At 47.1% G+C, this 8,928-nt stretch overlaps 1 protein-coding gene across 3 annotated transcripts in view; it reads right to left on the bottom strand.

Annotated features, from left to right (window-relative positions):
* Casz1 (castor zinc finger 1) overlaps window positions 1-8,928 on the bottom strand; it is a 151,370-nt gene that overhangs the window by 139,943 nt on the left and 2,499 nt on the right. The window lies entirely within an intron of this gene.

Below are 8,928 nucleotides of genomic sequence, written 5' to 3'. Positions count from 1 at the left end.
CACACCTGGCCTCCAGAGGTCACTGCCACAATCCCCTCTGTCTTCTTGTCCTGGCCTTTCCTGTCTCCTCCTAGGACTGGAGTGCTCCTCGGCAGGACCACTCAAGGGCAGGTAGGAAAACTGCACGGAGCACATGCTGGGGTCCAAAGCTCCAGGTCCAAACCTCAGCAGACACACCCTCCTGTCTCCTAGCCATCAACTCCATGAAGCAGAGAGGGAATCCCAGTCCCATTTTACAGAACATGCAAACAGCAGACATTAATCTGCCCAAGCAGGAAAAGCAGGATCTGCATTCAGCTAAGTCCCATTTTCTCAAGGACAAGCTCCCTCCACAGGTAGAGCAGAGTCCACAGGTACCCAGGCCGGTTCCAAAGTCTGCCCTAGCCTTCCATTTCCCGGGTCCTGTTGCAATTGGCTCTTACCCATTTCAGCCATCTCACTGAATACCCAGTCCAACCACAATGGGAAGCAGAAACTAATGGTCCTAGTCCCAGCTTAGGACATCACACATGGGCCTACTGACCCCATCCAGAATATCCAGAGAAGTGAGAGAAAGTTCAGATTTCCAATCAACCTTCCATCATCCTGCAACCTGAGGGTTCTTAGCACATACATAATGGGCAGATTTCCCCCTTTCACAGATGAGAACAGGCTAGTTAAGTCATTGATGTAAAAATCACATGACTCTGGTCCCCAGTCTTGCCAGCTGGAAAAATACACATGACTCCTCACAGCAACCAGGGATGCCACAGGCTGAAACAACAAGGCCCACCCCAAATCTTCAATGGAATCTCCTATACGGCTAGAAAAGCAGTCCCAAGGTCCCAGTAAAAGAACTCAGAGTTTGACACAAACACACAGCCTCAGTGCCACAGTCTATATCCCGGCCCTTTGTGGAATAGAACTCAAAAGGAGTCCCCTTAGAGACACATACCAGATTACATAAAACCGGCTCATCTGACATTGGGGACATCCTTCACTTGACAACATGACCATGATAAATTCTTCATTACATTTAATTACTTTCAAAGGACATTCACAGCTAGGAACCCGGCTGACTGTCAAGACAACCCTAGGAAGACAGTACTGTCAAAGACTATTTGACAAGACAGGAAACTGAGGCCCAAAGAGATCAAAAGATTCACTCAAGGTCATGGTGATGTGGAATAATGCCAGAACTGGGACAGAATCTCTTGATGCTTAACACACCCATCCCTACCTCAGGAGACCCTAAGTGGACGTGGAGACTCAGAGCTCAGAACAACAGGGAAGTAGACAGTCTGACCCCAGGTACCTCATTCTTCTCTCTCCTCAACCAAACATGCACCCGTGTTACCCACCATCTCCCCAAGAATCAGATTTTTCTGAAATTCCCAAGGAACCCCAGGACTAGTGGGCCCGGAAATGGCCCTCACATAGCAAGCTGCACAGCTGAGCTCCCCGGGGCGAAGGGGGCGGCTGAGATGCTGGCACAGCCCCTGTGGGTACCCTGCCAGCAATTAGTGCTGGGGACGGGTGCCAGGCCTGGCAGAACACATTCTCCACCCCTTCTTCTCATTTATACACACACACCACAAACAAACACACACACACACACATTCATACACACATACCACGCATATACACATATATACCTACATATACCACACACATACCATACACACACATATATACAGACACATACCACACACGCACACACACACACCATATATACACACCACACACACAGATACCACACATACATACATACATACATACCACACACTACACACACTATACAGACACATACCATAGACACACACACCATATATACACACCACACACACGTACATACATACCACACACTACACACACTACACAAACACATATACCACACAAACACACACCATATACACTCACAAACACACACACCACACACGTATACACACACACACACACCACATATACATCCACTTTACACACACACACAAATTCACCCAGCTAGCACCACAAACACACACCATATACACTCACAAACACACACACCACACACGTATACACACACACACCACACACGCACACACACACACCATATATACACACCACACACATAGACAGACACCACACATACATACATACATACATACATACATACATACGTATGTAACACACACTACACACACTATACAGACACATACCATAGACACACACACCATATATACATACCACACACACATACATACCTACCACACACTACACAAACACATATACCACACAAACACACACCATATACACGCACAAACACACACACCACACACACACACACCACACACGTATACACACACACACATTCATACACACATACCACGCATATACACACATATACCTACATATACCACACACATACCATACACACACATATACAGACACATACCACACACGCACACACACACCATATACACTCACAAACACACACACCACACACGTATACACACACACCACATATACATCCACTTTACACACACACACATACACACACACACACACACACACATAAACACACATGCACACACACACACAAACAAACTCACCCAGCTAGCACCGGAGACACAGCTCAGCTTCCTTTCAGTAAATCTCTCGTCAGCAAGGCACGCGAAGGGCATGCAATTTGGCCATTAGTGCTCTTAAACAACAGAAAGGCAGAATCTACCCACCATTAACCCAACCTGCTCCCTGTGGACTTCGCGCCAGCTCAGTCACCAGCCTTCACCGCAAACTCCCACGCACGCTCTATAAGCTCCCCAGGAGTTTCCGGAGAAAGAGAGAATTTTTTTTTTTAATTTTTTAAAACACATTATGAGAAGTCAAACCTTTATTGTGCTCGCTGTCAGACACATCTCTCTCCCCAGAGTAAACCATCTCCAGTTGGTACATGACTTTGGCTAAGACCCCTCTGCAATGCCTAGGGAGCCCAGGCAATGTAGACAGGATAAGGAGAAACTGCTCCTGATGCGTCCTGGGGCATCTGCCTGAGCAAGTGCAGGTTGGTTCCACAAAGGACAACCTGCCTGTTGGCCTGGCTTCATCTACAGGGTCCCCCTTGTGACAGCTTGAAGCATTCTCCTCTCCCAGGGCTGAGGCAGGCAGGTGGGAGACTTAGCAAGGACTATTCTGCCTCCTTCTCTAAGAACCAGAAAGCATCATACGGGACCAAAGGGCTCTTACTGTGGGTTTACAAGATCTGAGAGACCCCTCAAAGTATAAGTGATATTAATGATTATGAGGGGTTTTTGGTTTTTTTGTTTTTTTTTCTTTTTAAAGAGGATTCTCAATAAGGGCTGTGTGTAACTACTCAGAAAGCCATCCCCAAGCTCAGGGTGCCTGGTGACCAAGGCAGTCTTGAGGAAGGATCACATTCTTCCTTCTGTGCCTCTAGCTCATGGCTTCCTTTGGAAGCTGCCCCTGCTTTATCCTTGGTGTGACTGGGAACTGAGCAGAGCAAAGCCAGCCCATGAGCTGGGCTGTGCCCCTGGGCTGGTGCCCACTGCCCTCTTGCCTGTCATCAGAGCTGCCTGGCAATGAGCGGGCAGAGCAATTGCACAGTGGAGCCCACCAGCTGAGAGGAGAAAGCCAGCAGCCAGTTCCCTGCTTGGCGAGCTTCACAGATCCTCTAAGCCACCTAGTGTCCAGAGTTGATCTCTGGCCACCACTCGGCCCATCCAGCTCTCTAGAGCAGCTAGGGAATTCTAAGGGACTGGAAGCAGGGAGCACAGAACAAGACAAGCCCCTTCTGCCACCACCCCCAGCCTGAACCTCTAGGAGCCTGAGTACTAGGGATATAGCCCAGGAGGAAGCAAAGGCCTGTGCCCCCACCCTGACACCTTCCAAGCAAGACAGAGCTGGCCTCATCATCCCTGTTCTCCCTCAAAATAAAATAAAATAAAATAAAATAAAATAAAATAAAATAAAATAAAATAAAATAAAATAAAAGCCAGCTTATCTTGAAGATCCTCACTGTGCCCACTCAGACCACCCCTCCCACCTCTGAATCTTGGGATGCTCCAGGCTCGTGAGGAACCTCCTGAAGACTGGACCTCTACCCTCCCATGGTCTCTGGGCCCCCACTCAGATTCGCTCCCCCGCTGCTGTCTCTTTCCTCGGGCCTCGTGAGGACTAGGCCTCTACCCTCCCATGGTCTCTGGGCCCCCACTCAGATTCGCTCCCCCGCTGCTGTCTCTTTCCTCGGTGTCCTCAGGACTCCTCTCACCTTGAGAAGTGTAAGGATTACCCAGCGTTTACACTCAATGCTCTTCTGTATTCCTTAAGACTTATTAAGAATGATAATGAGTTCCGAAGGAGCTATGAGCCTTTCTCTCTCTTTCTCCTCTCTCTCTCTCCTTTTCTCCTTCTACATCCCCCCCACCCCCGACTTGCCTTCTTTCTCTACGTGTCTTCTTCACAGAAGACACACAGGACAAATCCAGACTAAAGTTGGTGGGGTGGGGGGATCCGAGCAACCTGGATGAAGGGAACTTGAGGATTCATACTCCATAGTTCATCTTTCTCTGGCTTCTCTCTGGTTGTCTACAATTGTTATGATTTTAGAAGAATCTCTCCCGAGGCAAGCCACCCCTCACTCTGCCGGACTTTGGACAGGAGTGGGGGCAGCTGGCCTGCAAAAACCTCGTTAACATGCAGTTCTTAAACGGTTGATTAATCTTTGCAGAATTTACGACAGGCTTTAGTCCCCCCCACCCCAGTCCCCTGCAAGCTGTAGCCTCAGGACCAAAGCAACTCAGCTTGGTGAACTTGAGGAGGTAATGAGACAGGGCTGGTCCCCTTCCTCCAGCGGACCCTTGCCACCGGAACCACAGGCAGCCAGCCGGGTAGATGCCCCCTACCCAGGCAGTAGACAGGCCTGATTTCTGAAGACCAGAGGGGAGAACCCAGGGCCGCCAGGGCCGTGCCTGACTTTTAGCTACTGGGGGGTTTCATGTGAGATAGAGGTAAGGCAGCAGCCAGTGGGCAGAGAAGCAACCAAGCAGAGCTTAGAACTGGCAAGGACGCGGAGCCTTGCGCCCAGGAAACACACTCGAATCCCGGGCAGAGGGACTGGCCTTATCGGTCTGCCGGGCTGCCCTTCAGAGAAAAGGAAGAGCAGATCCTAATGAAATTACAGTTTTTAAAATGTCTATAAATTAAATCTATCTCCCTCTCCCTGTGCCTCAGCCCCAGCTCCTCCAGCAAGGCCTGTTTGCCTCAGCCTGTTCCCTCTGCTCATGTCTGTTTCTCTGATATAGACATCAGGAGGTTACGGGCTCAATTATAGCTCTACTGGAGTCCCCGCATTAGGTTTGCCTTCTCTTCTCCTTCTTCAGAAACCAGATGCCAAATAAATCTCTCTTCTTTAGATTTTTATTGTCAATGCCAAAAGCCTAAAGACTCTTGCCACGGACTCCCAGCCCGTCTGCACTAGTTCTGAAGGAGGCAAGTGCTCTTTCAAATGTGTCTGAGGACAACACAAACGTCTCTCTCTCCGTCCTTCTGCCCCCCCCCTTCTGAAGGGCACACACCAAACCTTGGCTCTCTATGAAATCTTTAAAAGAGGTGGGGAAGGCAGTGTCAGTGAGCTTTAATGTTACTGGGAAGGGCGAAAGAGCAGCTGGCACGTAGAAAACCTAACACATTTCTAAAGTTAAAAGCTGACATCATAAGGCTTCTCGCTAGCAAGGTCCATTTAAAACAGGCAGAAGATACAAGGTGACTGTTGAAGAAAGAAAAAGGATGGCCCCCACCTTCCTCACACTGTCATGGTGTGCCTTAGGGAACTTTGTCACCACACAATCACAAGCTGAAAGGGCCCTCTCTCGCCACCAAGAAAAACAAAGTTACAATATCTGACTTCCAATCAGTCAGAGCTGTTGATTCCTGAAAAAGAATCAGCTTCAAGTTGGAAGTCTAAAGGAGAAAGAAAGAAAGAAAGAATGAAAGAAAGAATGAAAGAAAGAAAGAAAGAAAGAATGAAAGAAAGGGAGGGGAGGAGAAAGAAAAACCCAAACTCTACTAACATGCTGGAAATATTAACCAGAAGAGATTCCAAAGCCTATTTTTCCAGTAAAAAGTATTTAAGACAAAAGCTGAAGGTGAACAGGAAGAGAAAACTTGGTCCTTCCAATTATCCAGACTGAGAAAAAAAGAAGGGAGTTGGGAGTGAGCACATCACTACCAAGTCATTAGTTCTTTCCTGTAAACAATTTAATTAAATTGTGCTAAATACAGGAGAAATACTCATTTTGGACTGCTGTCCCCCAGCCTCAAAACCAAATGCCTTCAGCCCCCACCCCCAGTGCCAACACCTCCAGGCCTCCCTGCACACAACCTTGCAGGAGGCTGCCAGCCCACGCAGGGATTGTACTACACAGGGGTGGGAGATGGCAGTGCCCAGGGCTGAAGCTGACATTTCAGCTTTTAAAAGAAAAACCGAGCAAAATAAACTGTTGACTTTTTAGCTAAAGTATTTTCTTGTTCTAACTCATGTTCTTATGTTACTGAGCTTTAAAAAAAAAAAAAGAAAGAAAAAAGGAAAAAACAAACAAGAGAGAAGAGAGAGAGAGAGAGAGAGAGAGAGAGAGAGAGAGAGAGAGAGATGACTTTCCTTGAATGATCTGTTTAACCTAAGCCAGAGGAAAAAAAAGAAAGTCATTAATTACTTATGTGAGCTATTGCTTCAGAAAGACAATAAACCTGCCCGGTCGCCATGGATATGACATATTTGCTCTGAAAACAACACAATAATTAGCAAAGGGGAAAGATACAAGGAGAATATGCAAACTCCTGAGTTTAAAGCCACAGTGCTCTTTTTACCCCTAAGCCTCTGCTCTGTTTGCAATCCAAATCAAACAAAAATTTAAAATATAGCAAAGAGGGAAATAACAGGATCAGTTCCTCCCCCCCCCTTCCCGTGAGCTGAAAAGCAACAACCAAGCAACAACCGCTCCACCCGGCTGCAAAATAAGACTGGGGGGGGGGGAGTGAACAAGTATTGCTTGTTTGTATTTTCCTAGCAGGGGTGGAGTCTTTGTGTGTGTGTGTGTGCGCGCATGTGTGTGTTTTAAGTGAGCTCTTATTTAGTATTGGGCCTTCTGGCCAGATATAAATTTATTTATGAAAGCCAAATGCCCTGTATGTGGTTCATACCCCACCAAAGTAAATGGAAAAGTAAGGGGGGGCTGTAGTTGAAAAAGCTAAACAGCCTGCTCCGAAAGCAGCAACTCTGTAGGGGACCTCCATCCCTTACCTCCAAGAAAATGGAGCCTGGGTCTTACTTTAATATTAAAAATGCATTAAATGGTTTTACCTACAACTTAGTCCCCAAGGATCATTACGAAATGCAATCACTTTGTATCATATCTGTCAGCGTGATAAATATCGGAGCCAGAGAAGGTTTGCATTTTTTTTTTCAGAATGTCACCAATCAAGATGATTTTTCTGCCTTATTGTCTTAATTCACTGACTCCCCCCTAACCATGACCACCAAAGTCACACCAAAAAAAAAAAAAAAAAAAAACAAACCTGACCTGAGAAGAAGAAAAAGTTGATATACTTTTAGACACCAACCACGGACCAATAATACTCTCGAAAAGCAAGAAAAAAGTTAGGAGTTAAAAATTTGGGATGACTACTTCCCAAAAGGGGGAAAATTAAAGTATCCTATTAGCTCTGAGTGAAAACCTTTTCCTTCTTCCCAGAGGCAAAATTCCCAAAAACAGATGGTCAGGATCTCAAAGAAAGTAAATATACCTCAACCCCCAGAGGCAGAGAAATCTAACTTTGAACTTCTTTTTAAAATAAAGGGGGGGCAAGATAAACTATTAATAGGAATGAGAAATGGGTTGTGTTTTGTTTTTCTTATTCAAAAAATCATTTAAGCATAAGGGAGCAGATATAAAGGGGGAGGCACCTATGTAACTGACTTTCCTATTTTTTTTAAACAATAGTTTTTTTTTTTTTTTCAGATTGGCCCCTTTGATCTTGAAAGAATTTTGCTCTTCTATGATGGGGGGGAAGGGCTTGGTGGTGAGATGATCTGCTTTAAATGGTGACGCAACTTGGGGATCAAAGCCTTCTCTTTCTGTTAGCCATAATAAGCTGTACTCGCCACGAAGCGGGAGTCTCCCGGGCTCCCTTCCTTCGTCAGAAGGAAATAAAATGAGCTGATACTCAGAGCAAGACACGAAGGTGCAAAGTCTAAAAACAAAATAAAACAAAAAGGGCAAGGAGGGAGGGGAAGAGGGAGGCACTGGCTCTTTAAACGTTTTAGTGCATATGGAGTTTGATTTCTGAAAGAGATCAGTTTAACATCTCCATAGAAACCAGCAACAGATTATCATCAACAGAATAAATAACTAGTCTAATAAATTAAACAGGAGGCATAAGATCGCTGGAAACCTGATTACTGAAGTTCAACAATATTCCCCATAAACCCTCGTTAACCGCCTCTAAGGTGGCTAACAAGATGGGGTGAGGGGGTGTCTTTCGGATGCGCCAGGTTCCCGGAAGGCCGACGCTGGACGCTGCGGAGGTGGAAGAAGTTTTCCCCTTCTCTGGCCAGGAAAGGGTCTGGGAGCTGCAGTGAGGGGCAAAGCACAAAGAGCCAAAGTTTGGGAAGTGTGAAAGTGGTTCCGATGGCGTGCTACAGTGCGGGGCGCGAGAACCGCCCGGGACGCACGGCCCGGCCGCCACCGGGGCTCAAGCTAAGTGCTTTGCGCTTGGGCGCGGATCTGCCCAGCGCCCCCTCCGGGCACGTGGAGTGCAGTCAGGGCGCAGCCCCGGGGGACCAACTACCCCCCGCCCCACGCCTGGCGCAGCTGCTCCTGCTCAGCCCGGACAGCTCCCTTTAGGATGGCGGAGTGTGTGTGTGTGTGTGTGTGTGTGTGTGTGTGTGTGTGT

This window comes from Mastomys coucha, unplaced genomic scaffold, assembly GCF_008632895.1.
Source record: "Mastomys coucha isolate ucsf_1 unplaced genomic scaffold, UCSF_Mcou_1 pScaffold18, whole genome shotgun sequence".
NCBI classification, from domain to species: domain Eukaryota; kingdom Metazoa; phylum Chordata; class Mammalia; order Rodentia; family Muridae; genus Mastomys; species Mastomys coucha.
The sequence above is the reverse complement of the archived record's forward strand: the minus strand, read 5'-3'. Positions and strand labels throughout refer to the sequence as shown.